The sequence below is a fragment of the Apium graveolens genome, chromosome 1 (genome assembly GCF_009905375.1).
Source record: "Apium graveolens cultivar Ventura chromosome 1, ASM990537v1, whole genome shotgun sequence".
NCBI classification, from domain to species: Eukaryota; Viridiplantae; Streptophyta; class Magnoliopsida; order Apiales; family Apiaceae; genus Apium; species Apium graveolens.
Genome location: NC_133647.1, coordinates 65,510,474 through 65,524,631, shown reverse-complemented (window position 1 = coordinate 65,524,631; position 14,158 = coordinate 65,510,474).

Here is a 14,158-nt window from a genome sequence, read left to right as displayed (position 1 = left end):
CTTTATACATTTCTTGAAAACCTCTGTCATGTAAAGTATGAACAGAGTTTGTAACATCCAATGAATTTTTGGAAAGGAAAAGAATTGTGGCACAAACCCGATATCTTGCTGATCAGGCAAAGATACCAATAAGTAACCTTTTCTACTGTAGATGGATGAATTCCTCGTCGGTCATCACCCAGGCCGCATTCGAACCTCGCGCTAGACCGTTACCCGGCCACTCACGCGTGGATGGACTGTCACCCAGCCTCTTACACCTTCATAGACCGTACCCCGGCCTGTCGCTTATGCCCACTCAATCAGATGGACTTATTTTCCGAACATTGGGCAAGTAATCAAATTGTTATCTCAAAACAACAACCACGTTGCGAATATAAAATACACCAAAGAGCCGAATCCCTCAGGTTTTGAGCGAGTATTTAAATCCCCTTCGAAAGGAGGATCTTAAATATAAAAATGAGTTTTGGGATCCGCCCTAACTTTTAAAAATAATTTTGAAGATTCGAAAACATTTTTAAGAATGTTTGGAGTAATGCTGATTTAATGAAATAAATCAGTCCCGATATATTAGAAAATATCTGAATATTATTATTTAAATAATATTCCCATAAGGAGAATCCTTATAAAAATAATTGAAGTAAAAGTTTCAAAACTCATACTTGAAATGAATATTAATAACCAATGATATACTTATACGAAAGTATGATCTTTATTTGAATAATCGAAAATAAGTTTGATTATCGAAACATTATTCTTTAATAAAATAAAGAATATTATTTAGTAAATAATCGGAGTCATAGGTCCTCAAATGAATATTCAAATAATATTCATTAAATAATATAACTGAGTCATAAGTCCTCGAATGAATATTCAAGTAATATTCATTAAATAATATAAACTGAGTCATAAGTCCTCGAATGAATATTCAAGTAATATTCATTAAATAAAATAAAGTTATCGAATAAACCTTATTCGATTAATAGTTTTGAAAACTATATCAATATATATATATATATATATATATTATACTAGGGAACATCGACTCCCGGTTTAGGAAAATGTTCACCTTTGGGTCCCCTATACTAAGGGTATACGCAACTACTGCTTATCTCTAGCATAGGTATTATGCAACTTATAAACAATTGAATCAACAATTAGATATCAAGATTACGAAACAGACATGCATATATACCATATCACATGCTCCAATATATCGCAAGATTTGCTAATAACAATCATGCACTTATCACAAGATAATGCATATACATATATTCATCACAACAACATTATAACGGGTAGAAAACTTGCCTGAGTAACTGGGGGTAACAAATGGCTTGGGACGAGTCTGGTAACCTATAAACAACATATAAGTTGGAATTAAACCCAAGTAACTTATGAATCTATACTTTAACCAATTTAGACTCTAACGCTCGCTTTGCGCTTACTGATTCTCTTAAGTCACTCGAGTACCCTCGGCTCCACCATTTTTAATAAATTAACCATTAAGGGTTTTAAGGCGATTCTTTCGCGAGTGCCTTACCAACTGCCTAATACACTTTACATAAATGATTCATACTCCAATTAGTCCTTTAAGGTCTTTAACCTATGTTTCAAAGTAAGGCGAGGGGTAATGGTTCGTTCGCGAAATGTCGTTACTTAAAACGGTCGTTTCTCCTAAACCGTGCATCGGATTTAAACGAACCACATATCAAAACGAAGCTCGTAACATGAACTATCTAATCATGGAAATAATCAAAATCTAACAAGGAGTTCTCGGGTCCTGATGTTAAGAGAAAAACAGTCTAAAGTAAATCGGACATTACGACAGCTATGTTTACGCGATTACCAATTTTATTCTACTCCAAACCAACCACCAATCAACCACAATTCATTCATACAACCAAAATCCAACCATATCATACTACAACAGCCCCAAAAACTCAACATTACCAATTCATACTTATTTCTCAATCATGAACTAAGAGTTTACTTAAGTTTATTAACTAATCATCAAGATTTACAACTCCAAAACATAATAAAACCAACCAATCTCTAAGTCTACAAGAATCATGTTTCTCATGAACCATAACAACAAAACTAAACCTAATACTCAAGTAAAGTTAGGGTTTGGAGGGGTTATACCTTCCTTGGAGAGTGGAGAATCAAGTAATTAGCTTGGAATCACACTTAAAAGTCCTTATCCAAGCTTAATCTAAACAAAAACTCAAGAACAAAAATTTAAGTTCTTGAAAAATACTATTCACCCTCTTCTTCCATGATTTTTAGGAATAGATTTTGAATGAATTAGAAGCTCAAACTTATAGGATAGCTATATCTATGCATAAGGAGTATTAGATAATTACCTCACTAATTAACAAGGCTTGGATCTTAGATTTTAGTTTTTTTCTTCTTGAAAACAAAGAGAGGCCGAGAGCTTTGATGAAGAAAAGAGAAGTCAACTTTGTGTTTTGGTGAAATGAATTGTTTTTGGCTTGGTTGGTTGCTTTTGATTTGTTTTAATTATCTTTTAACCATGAAAAATTGTGTGGTTATTAATCAACCACACTTCCTTCCCTTATGTCATGCTTAGGTCATCATGTGATGTCATCCTCCCACACTTGTCCTCTTCTTGTTGGTTTGATGACATCAACCTCACTAACCTCTTTGATTAGCTTCTAATTACTAGGCTAATGACCGTTGATCTGTTATACGGTTCGCTTAACTTTCGTTTTCGTTTATCGTTTGAGGGATCATACCCGGGATCTTATTACTTGGGTTTCCTTAACCTTTCTCAATACATTATATTCCTTTTATGATCCTCTCTTAAAATCCTTGAATTTAAATCATTTTTATCATGTTACCTTGTACTCAATTCTTTCGGTATCTGGTGGATTTTCGGGAAAAATCAAAGTGTTCGAATTTGGATTCTGACGATCTTTACATACACTTATTTATCATATAGAGTACTAATACGATCTCAGAATAACAATAAAAGAACCCCTACATAGTGTGGCATGAAAAGTTTTCTTATTCAGCAATATCAGCAAAAACACTATTCATAAGGGTTATAAAAAGTTGAAAATTTTGGGGTTATTACAGCTGGCCTGTGAGCTCTCTGTTTCTTTCTTATCTTGGAAGGTGTAGATTCCTTGGGAGTTTTAGCATTAGACATTCTTCTAAGCCTTTTGAGAAGCTTAGATCCCCCATTCCAGTATCCTTTGGAGAAGTGACCTTCTCAGCTTCTTGTATAACAGGTTCTGATACAGGAACCTGTTCCTCACTATCTGACTCATCTCTCAGAACAAACTTCCTTCGCTTCTGTGTTGTCTGAGGTACAGTCTTTGTCCTCTTGGGCTTGGAAGATGAAGGCTTCACAGTATGTGCTGATGATGAAGGTTGAGGTAGCTGTGAAGTTTTGAGATATGTTTTGACATAAGGTTGAGTAGATTGAGGTGTATGTGTGGTATGTTCTGATGGTTGTTGAGTTGTCTAGGTGGTGGTGGTGGGTTGTACATCAGGGTAAACAGATCTGTAGGTTAGAGGATCAGCATTTACCAAGATCTGTTTTACAGACTGAGATATCTGTAAGGGTCTAACCACCGTTTTCTTAAGGTCAACATTTACCAAGTCATTAAAAGCACGTTTTGCAAGTTTAAAAGGTGGAAATAAAGAACTGGCTGGTTGGGGTTCATTAGCACAGCAAAAGGTATATATAAGATGACAGAATCTAGCAAAGTAAACTACATTTCTATCCTCTGTCATCCTATCCCCAATAAAGCCTAGCACAGCACTTGCAAAATCAAAATGAGTTTGGTGAATAATAGCATACCCGATGTGCTGACTCATGATTGGAATCGCATCAAAGTTGGAACACTTATTGCCAAATGCTTTATTTATGCAGTCGAAGAAAAAGCTCCATTCCTTTCTGATATGTGCTCATTTCAACTGTCCAAGCTTGGCCAAACTCTTCTCATACCCCAAATTGGCCATGAGATGTTGTAACACTAGTTCCTCTGCTGTTGAGAAAATGCAACCTTCTGGTAAATGTAGAGCTTTGCGAACTGCTTCAGGAGTTACCACATGTTCAACCTCATTTACTTTGAAAATAATACTTGGAGTACCAGTAGCACCACCATTGTCAAAATGCCCAGTCCCCAAAATGTCAGAACTTGTTGGCTGGAAATGACTTGAGGCTGGGTCAATGCATACCCAATTTCACTGTGTGCTAGAAGATCTTGCACAAAGTGCAACTCAGATGGAGCTTCATCATGATTTAAGATTGCAGCATAGTTTTTGGGAACGAACTTGGCTCCATCTATGATCAAATCCTTAGGTGCCATGAGAAAAATTGAGAATTAAGGTTGCCTGTAAGGTGTTTGATAAAATGTCTGTATGAAAAACAACGTCAGGAGATGGAGAGAATATAAGTAAAGAAAGATAAAGTGTGAAAGTAAATAAAAGATTTTACAATTTTCTCTCTCGTTTACTTATACACGGTAGAAAAAGTAACCGTTGGACACCTGTCAGACATGCAGCAGTAAAAATAATTAATGGGCACGGGAAAACAGTAATCATTACTTATCACATGCAGTTTTTCAAGGAAAAACCGTTCCACTTACCAAGTAATCCCATTAATCAAGGTAATTCAGTTTTAATTTAAAATTTAAACTATTCCCACTTATTAAATCATTTTTTACTACGAAACCAATATTCTGTAAAAATACACCAGGTGAGAGAATGACCAAAAAAATAAATTAAGGAATCAGGTACTGCCACGTCAGAATCAAAACTTGATTTGTATAAGTAAAAATGGTCATCAGAATATGGATAAATCAGGATTTAAAAATGCATCAGCATTTCAAACAACTCAGAGATAACATCTTGCAAAAATATAAGAATTCCATTAATATATTAAGAGAATACATTCAAGAAATTGAAATTATAGCACAAGATTACAAGAGTGTCCTAAGCTACAAGGCCTATTTCTTCTTCCTACTCTCTACAAACAGAACAGCGAGACGAATAATTCACTCCTGCTGTCGAAGAGCTTCCAGCCGTGCTTCTTCCAATTGCTCAACATGGCGATGGTAATCCATATAGAAGAACAAGAGGTCTGTCAGAACCTCTTGGGGAACAGAGTCCCAAACATATCAGGAATAGCAATAACATGCCATTCCTGCTGCCATTCTGGACAGCTCATGCTGGAGAGAAGGTATCATAGTTTAGAGCTAAGTTGTAGTTCACCATGATTGTGATGAGAGAGAAATAGATGAGAGTGAGAGCTTGAGATTTTGAGAGAAAATGAGAGCAAATGAAAAAAATGAGAGATGTACTGACTGGAGTGAAGTGTCGATTTATATAGGCAATGGAATTTCAGGAGACGCAAGTAAAATTTAATGCTGACAGGTATAAAAATTCTACCTCTCTCCCTAGACTGAGGAGAATAACAACAGCCATTGGAAGTATAAAACAGGGTTTAATGCGCACAAGAAACTAAATATTACTGTGCATGGACGTGTACCACTAACCCTAATTGTATTGACTGTTAATATTCCACCCAAATATTCTGATTTAAAATAAGACTGTTTCAGATTCTAACCATAAATAAGTCAAGTAAAGAATCAGAATTTAATATCAGCACTTAGACTTATATCAGAACTTAACAGTCATCAGAACATGATTTTTAACTCGAAAAGTTGAATGCCTATTTCTGTAATTCTTCACACAAATTCTGATTTCGGTTCTTCAGAACTTAATCATCAGAACTTCCATCAGAACCTATCCTCAGAATTTATGCGATCTGACACATAAACTGTTCATCTAAAACAACATTGATCGCCACAGTAATTTTTGTCATTCATATGGAGTGTAAGTGTGTGCATTAGTCTAAATATCAGACAAAGAGTAAAATCTGATTCACTTCGGTACATCTTAGAAATAAGGTATAACTAAGAACTTTACTTAAAATCTGTCATTATTCTGAAGCCTACTATTGAATGAGTTCATGCATGAGTCCACCTCAACTGTTTTGTGCTTATTTATGTATCTTTTGAAATTCCATTTTACAGTGGCTTCTCAGTGTAAGTGAGTCACGACTGCTTATCAGAATTTATGCTATTATCAGAGTATTTCTCCAGTAATCATAGAGTGTGAAAAGTCACCAAGAAAAATATTATTTTTACTTTTTCTGATGCATATTACTTAATACCAGCAATGCACTTGGGTCGTCCCTTCCACATTTTTACTCTAGATCTCAAAAGAGTACCTGATGTTTATTCCCTTTTCTTTTCCTTTGTCTTTTGATAAGTGAGGTTTATCAGCACTTAGTACATTCAGCAGATTTACTAATATCAGAACTTAACAGATGAGAAGCATTATTCTAGTTTTGGACTTAGTAATAAGATAGACAAAGTAAACGTAACTAAGCTCAATATCATAATTTGATTGTGTCAATAGATTTCCATATAAATAATTATTTCTAACATGGGATCTCTAGTATGTTAAAGACTACTAGGTCAGCATCTAGCACCGTTATCCTCATAGGATTGAATAGTCACAGAAACAGTTATTTCACTATCAAAGTTTAGAAATTCACATCAGACAACAATCAGTACTTAAGCAATTTTCAATTAGGCACGGAATACACAAAGAGAGTAATATCTGTAAATACTGATCATAAAGTCTGATGTATCAGAACAAAACTAAGCAGATTTATAGAAAAAACCTGAAAACCATTCCAAGTTCATTTACCAATATTGTAAAAGTAGCTTCACACAGTGGTTTTGTGAAGATATCTGCTAGTTGTTGATCTGTTGGAACAAAGTGCAATTCCACTATACCTTCATCCACATGTTCCCTTATGAAGTGGTACCTAATGCTGATATGCTTTGTCATTGAGTGTTGAACTGGATTACTTATCATAGAAATAGCATTTTGATTATCATAGTAAATAGGGATTTTAAAATATGTTAACCCATAATCAGTAACTGATTCTTCATCCAAAGAATTTGTGCACAACAGCTTCCTGCAGCAATGTATTCTGCTTCTGCATTTGATGTGGAAATTGACTTTTGTTTCTTGCTAAACCAAGAAACCAATCTGCCTCCAAGAAATTGGCAGCTTCCACTTGTGCTCTTTCTATCAATTTTGCAACCTGCAAAATCTGCATCTAAGTAACCTATTAGTTTAAAATCTAATTCTCTGGGATACCACAATCCCAGATTAGATGTTCCCTTTAAGATACTTGAATATTCTTTTCACAGCTGTTAAGTGAGGTTCTCTTGGATCTGCTTGAAATCTTGCACAAAGACAGGTAGCATACATGATATCAGGTCTACTAGCAGTTAGATAGAGTAGAGAGCCAATCATACCTCTATAATCAGTAATGTCTACTGATTTACCAGTATCCTTATCCAGTTTTATTACAGTGGCCATGGGAGTGGATGCACTTGAACAATCTTGCATTCCAAATTTCTTCATCAAGTTTCTGGTGTACTTGGTTTGACAAATAAAAGTTCCTTCTTCATTCTGCTTGACTTGAAGGCCCATAAAATAGCTAAGTTCTCCCATCATACTCATTTGATATCTTGACTGCATCAGTTTGGCAAACTTTTTGCAAAGACTGTCATTTGTAGAACCAAAGATGATATCATCAACATAAATCTGAACCAGAAGTAAGTCCTTTCCATGGTTGAGGTAGAACAGTGTTTTGTCTATAGTTCCTCTGTTAAATCCACTTTCCAGAAGAAACTGAGCTAAAGTCTCATACTATGCTCTAGGAGCTTGCTTAAGGCCATAAAGTGCTTTATCAAGCCTGTAGACATGATTTGGATATTGGGATCGACAAAGCCTGGAGGTTGTTCAACATATACTTCCTCCTCCAATTCTCCATTGAGAAAAGCACTTTTCACATCCATTTGAAAGACAGTAAACTTATTGTGAGCAGCATAAGCTAAAAATATCCTTATGGCTTCCAATCTAGCAGCTGGTGCAATTGTTTCATCATAATCAATTCCCTCATGTTGAGAATATCCTTTTACAACCAACCTTGCTTTATTCCTTGTAATTATGCCATCACTATCAATTTTGTTTCTGAATACCCACTTTGTACCAACAACAGATCTATTCTTTGGTCTTGGCACTAGGGTCCAGACTTTGTTTCTTTCAAATTCATTTAACTCTTCCTGCATTGCTTGCACCCAATCAGCATCTTGAAGAGCTTCTTCCACTTTCTTTGGTTCAGTCTGAGAAAGAAAATAATTGTAAAGACATTCACTTGAAGTAGCTGTTCTAGTTCTGACACCTGCATCAGGATTTCCAATTATTTAGTCAGGTGTATATGATTTAGTCCACTTCATTGCAGATGGAAGGTTTTCTCTAGAACTGGGTGCTCCCCCATGATTCATGCCATCTTCATCAACATCTTCTGATGCTCCCCCTGAAACTATGTTCTCTGAGTTGGATCCTTCAGTATTTAAATTTTCAGAATTATCAGAACTTGGCTTATCAGAACTTGAAGAGCCAGTTGTATGTTCTGATGCTTCTTGAGAAGTGGTTGCATCTTTAGTATGCTCCCCCTGCACAGGTGCATCTTCCTTTGGCGTAGTCACCACAGTTTCAATAACATCAGAGCTTAATCCATCAGAGTTTGCAATATCAGGATTTAGACTGTCAGGATTTTCAGTATCAGAATTTAAGTCTTCATTTTCAAATCTCAGCTGATCATGATCATTGAAATCTTCAAGTCCAGTAATTTTCTTATCATCAAAGGAGACATTGATAGATTCCATGACCACCCTTGTTCTCAAGTTAAAGACTCTGAAGGCTTTTGTGGAAAGTGGATATCCAACAAAGATTCCTTCATCAGCTTTTAGATCAAATTTCGATAGTTGTTCAGGATGAGTCTTAAGAACAAAACACTTGCATCCAAATACATGAAAATATTTCAGATTTGGCTTCTTTTTCTTCACCATCTCATATGGTGTCTTTCCATGCTTGTTAATGAGTGTTGCATTTTGAGTAAAACAAGTAGTCTGCACAGCTTCGGCCCAGAAATAGGTTGGAAGCTTTGTTTCATCAAGCATAGTTCGTGCAGCTTCAATAAGAGTTCTATTCTTTCTTTCAACAACTCCATTTTGCTGTGGAGTTCCAGGAGCAGAAAATTCCTGCTTGATTCCATGGTTTTTGCAGAACTCTTCCATTATCAAATTCTTGAACTCAGTGCCATTATCACTTCTTATAATCTTCACAGAATCTTTGACCAATTTATCCAGTTGCCTGACATGATCAATCGAGATAAATACACCTATGTGTATCTGGTGAACTCATCCACTATGACCATAGCATATTTCTTCTTTGCAATAGACATGACATTTACAGGACGAAATAGATCAACATGTAGTAGGTGATAAGGCTCAAGAATTGATGATTCAGTCTTGCTCTTGAATGAAGATTTCCTTTGTTTAGCCTTCTGACAAGAATCACAAAGGCCATCAGGAGCAAATACTGACTTTGGCAGTCCTCTCACAAGATCTTTCTTGACTAATTCATTTATATTGTTGAAATTTAAATGAGAGAGTTTCTTGTGCCAGTTCCAGCTTTCTTCAATTGATGTTCTACTAATCAGACAGACTGCAGAACCATTAGTACTTGTTGAAAGCTTGGCTTCATAAATGTTACCACGCTTGTATCCTTTCAGAACAACTTTGCCTGTAGATTTACTTACAACTTCACAGTGTTCTTCAAAGAAATCCACATGATAACCTCTGTCACAGATTTGACTAACACTCAGCAGATTGTGTTTAAGTCCTGAGACTAGAGTTACTTCTTTAATGATGACATTCCCAAGATTGATATTGCAATATCCCAATATTTTTCCAATGTTGCCATCTCCATAAGAAACACTTGGGCCAGCCTTCTCCACAAAGTCTGATAGCAGGGCTTTATTTCCAGTCATATGTCCTGAACATCCACTGTCCAGAACTAGGATGTTTTTCCTGTTGCCCTGTAATCACAAAGACCACTAATGATTAGTTTTAAGGACCCAGACTTGCTTGGATCATTTGGCCTTATTAAGTTTGTTAACATTTGCAACAGATTTAGCATCAGAGTTTATGTTAACATTTTTCTTATCAGAATTTACACTATCAGACTTTGAATCAGAACTTACACTAGAAGGAAGAATGGTAACTTTCTTTAAAGAAGGTTTTATTTGATAATAATCATAGTACAGACTATGATATTCCTTACAAGTATAAATGGAATGCTATAAACTACCGCAATGAAAACAAGGATTTTCTGGCTTATATCTAACAGACTGACTCTTAACTCCTGACTTTGAAGGTAAGGAGTTTATGTTCTTATTCTTCCTGCAAAAAGAAGCCAGATAGTTAGAACTTCCACAGTTATGACACGTTTTTCTAGGAGCATCAGGAACAGGCTTATAATCATTGCTTTTATTCACACCTTCCTTTCCATTCCTATTTTTCCTAGGTGATTTTACCTTTTTTGCATTCTTAACATCTTTAAGCTTATGCTTAAGCTGCTTCTTTGACATTAAGCCTACGTTTACTTCAGTTGTCTTTTCCTGTTTTAGTTTGTCAGAAGTTAATTCCTTTTTAACTTCTGATTTCTCAGTATCAGACTTTACAGCTACAAACTTAACAGGTTTTAACTTTGGCTTTTATTTAACAACTATAGGCTTAATATCTACAGTTCCTTTATCATTCTTATCATCTCCATAACCTAAGCCCTCTTTTCAGTTTTCACTACTTAACAAATTCTGAGTTGTTCTGCCAGAGTTAGTCCAAGTCCTGATAATCTATATTTCCTTTTCTAACTCAGCTTTTAGAGATTCATTCATTTTAAGTACTTCATCCCTAACATAGAAAGCATCATCTCTATCTTTCTGAGTTTGATGGAACATGACTAACTCTTTTTCTAAATAATCATTCCTCTTTTTACAAGCAAGATTTTCAGAAGCTAATCTTTCACATGTTAAATTTTGGTCTCTATAGCTAATGAACATGGTTTTAAGATATCTTCTCAACTCATTAATATCATCAGTATGAAAGGCATAAGTAATTTGAGGTACCTTTAACTCAGCAGCTTCAGTACTGTTTTCAGCATTTGCCATATCAGCATTTGCCATCAAGGCATAGTTCTCCTCACTTTCAGAATCTGAGGTGTCTGTCCAGCTTTTCTTTTTTGTGACAAGAGCCTTGCCTTTGTCACTCTTCACTTTCTTGCAATCAGGAGATATGTGGCCTTTCTCACCACAATTGTAACATTTGGCATTTGTATAATCTCCTCTGTCAGACTTTCCTCATTTGCCTTCAGATTTTCTGAAATTCTTCTTATTAGAACTTGCACCTCTCCTGAAAAACTTATTTCCCTTCCTGAACTTCCTGTATGCAATCTTCGTGATTCCTTTCACCATAAGAGCACACAGTTTCATCATCTCTTCATCAGCATCCGTCTCAGGCAAGCTTTCAGTTTCTGAGTCATCATCACTGTCAGAACTTGATGACTCAGTATCAGACTTTGTGAAGAGAGCTTTACCCTTGCCTTTCCTTGAGGTAGCCGCCTTGGGAGATTCTTCTTCATCCTTAAGAGCAACTATCCTTGACTTTCCTCCTTTCCTCTTACTTCTTTATTCCATCTCAAGTTCATGAGTCTTGAGCATCCCATAAATTTCATCAAGAGTCGTTTCATCAAGATTATAGTTGTCTCTTATAGTTGTTGCCTTCAAATCCCAGCTTTCAGGAAGAGCTAACAGGATTTTAAGGTTTGAATCTTCAAGATCATATTCCTTATCAACCAGTTACAAATCATTCACGAGCTTGACAAATCTGTCATATAAATCAGTCAATGACTCATTTGGCTTTGAGTCAAAGTGTTCATACTCTTGAGTGAGTATTTTCTTCCTGTTCTTCTTGATCGAATCAGTTCCCTGATATCTTGTTTCCAGGGCATCCCATATCTCCTTTGCAGTCTTGCAGTTAATTACCCTGTTTGACATTACATTATCAATGGCACTATGCAGCAAGTGTCGTACCTTCGCATCCTTAGCAATTGAAGCGATATCTTCAGCAGTGTAATCACTCTTCTCATTTGGTACAGACTTTGCTGCTTCACCTGCAACGGAAACAGCGAGCTTTGTTGGATTGTGAGGTCCTTCCTTGATTCTGTCAAGATATTTTGGATCTGTAGCTTCCAGAAACATAGTCATCCCCACCTTCCATATGGGATATTCAGACGGTTTCAATATGGAAACTCTAATAGTCTCATATCGACTATGGATTTGTGTCTTTGGTGGTTCTTCAGTTTTGGTGGGCTTGGTTGGAGTTTCTGCTTCAGACATGATTGTTTTTGGATCTTAAACTGTTTGTGTATTAACAGATAGGCTCTGATACCACTTGTTAGGTCACACACACACTGTAGAGGGGGGTGAATACAGTGTATAGCACAATCAAATCGAATTCTAATAAAACAAGTAACAGAAAACAGACTTTATTCAAAACAATAAACTCTGTTACAGTATGGAACTGTCCTCTCTCAGTGATGAACAAATATCACGAGAGCTGTTATAGTGTAAACCCTATGTCTGTGTTTATATACTACACAGTTACAAGATAATCGCTAATTGATATGGAATATAAATCTGCTTCCTAAAATATATCAATCAGATATCTTTTCTTCCAAGTATTCTATTCTTCATAGAATTCCTTCTTCATGCCTATCTCTTCTTACGTTTGTCTTGATCTTCTTTTCCTTTTAATCAGCCGCCTTCCTTATCTGAACGTTTCCTTTAAGTCCTGATATTATCTTCTGATAAATATTTCCTAAACCTTAAGTACTGATAACTTAAGTTCTGACTTCAGTATAACTGCTGATTTCAGTTAAGTACTGATTTGTCCTGTTTAAGTAAGATCTGAAAACTAAACATAAATCATATTAGTCATGACATTATCAAATATATCTAACATTACTAATTACCAGTTAGTAATCCTACGACCAGGAAATATTTAAGTTTAGAGTTATCATCTTTTAGGTCTCATTATTATGATCTCATCATAATCCATAAAAAGCTTTACTCTAAACTATGGTATATCTTATTTAAACACTTAAATAGATAAAGCCCGCAATAAAACCAAAACAAGTCTTTTATTAATATCAATGAAATCAAAACAGATTACATAAAAGTTATTCCTAAATCATCATACATGATTGGACTTAGAAGACCAAGATAATTGCAATTAAAATCTTCTTCTGCTACTACAAGTTCGATTCCTCACAACAAAGATGCAAATCCCGATTCAATTCCTGACAGGGTGAATCCTGACATTGTCAATCCTGATAGTTCAGTCCTGATACTGGCAGAGTAATAATCATTCCTGATTCTGTTAAAACTGAAGAAGAAATTTTATTTCGGATAAATCTACAGATTCTATCTACATATGTTCAAGCCTTTAATGCTGAAAACTTCAAGGAAGAAGCGGTCTTTGATAGAGAAGAAAGGGCTCAGGAAGGCAGAATCAGGATTGCTGTTGACAGAGCAAATCAAGCATACAGAAACATGCTTAGGAGGTCTGAAAGAAGTAGATGGAAGATTCATGATAGGATAGTGTTAGAAGAGACGGAAGAAAGGAAAGAACAATATTTTCCCAGAATGAAGCACAGCTATAAGTAGAAGAAAGTTCATGAATTGAACTGTAATAAAGAGATGAATTTTGTTCCTGGAGGTATAAGGGTGGATGGAATGCCTGTATCTGGTAGTATGGGTGATAAAAAGTCTTGGTTGGTACAAGCCAATAATCTCAAGTTGAATGAACCTTTTACAAGAGCTGGGATAGGACATCATGAAGCTTAACTGGTAAATCTAAAGTTATTGAACTTCACTTTTGCTGATAGTCCTAGTCAGGAAGTTACTGCTGATATTAGACAGGCTTGAAGCTACAAAAATTATACTTGATAGACATGACGAATCTGAACCGAAGCAGAAAATCTTACTCTTATTACAAAATGATCAAGTCCAAGTTCTCTCACTTGATGAACTATTTATCATATCAACAAAGGAACTGAAATACATTCATTATTTTCTAAGAGTTGAAGATGAAGCTTCCAGAGAATGGTCAAATATGATTCTTTTAATTATCAG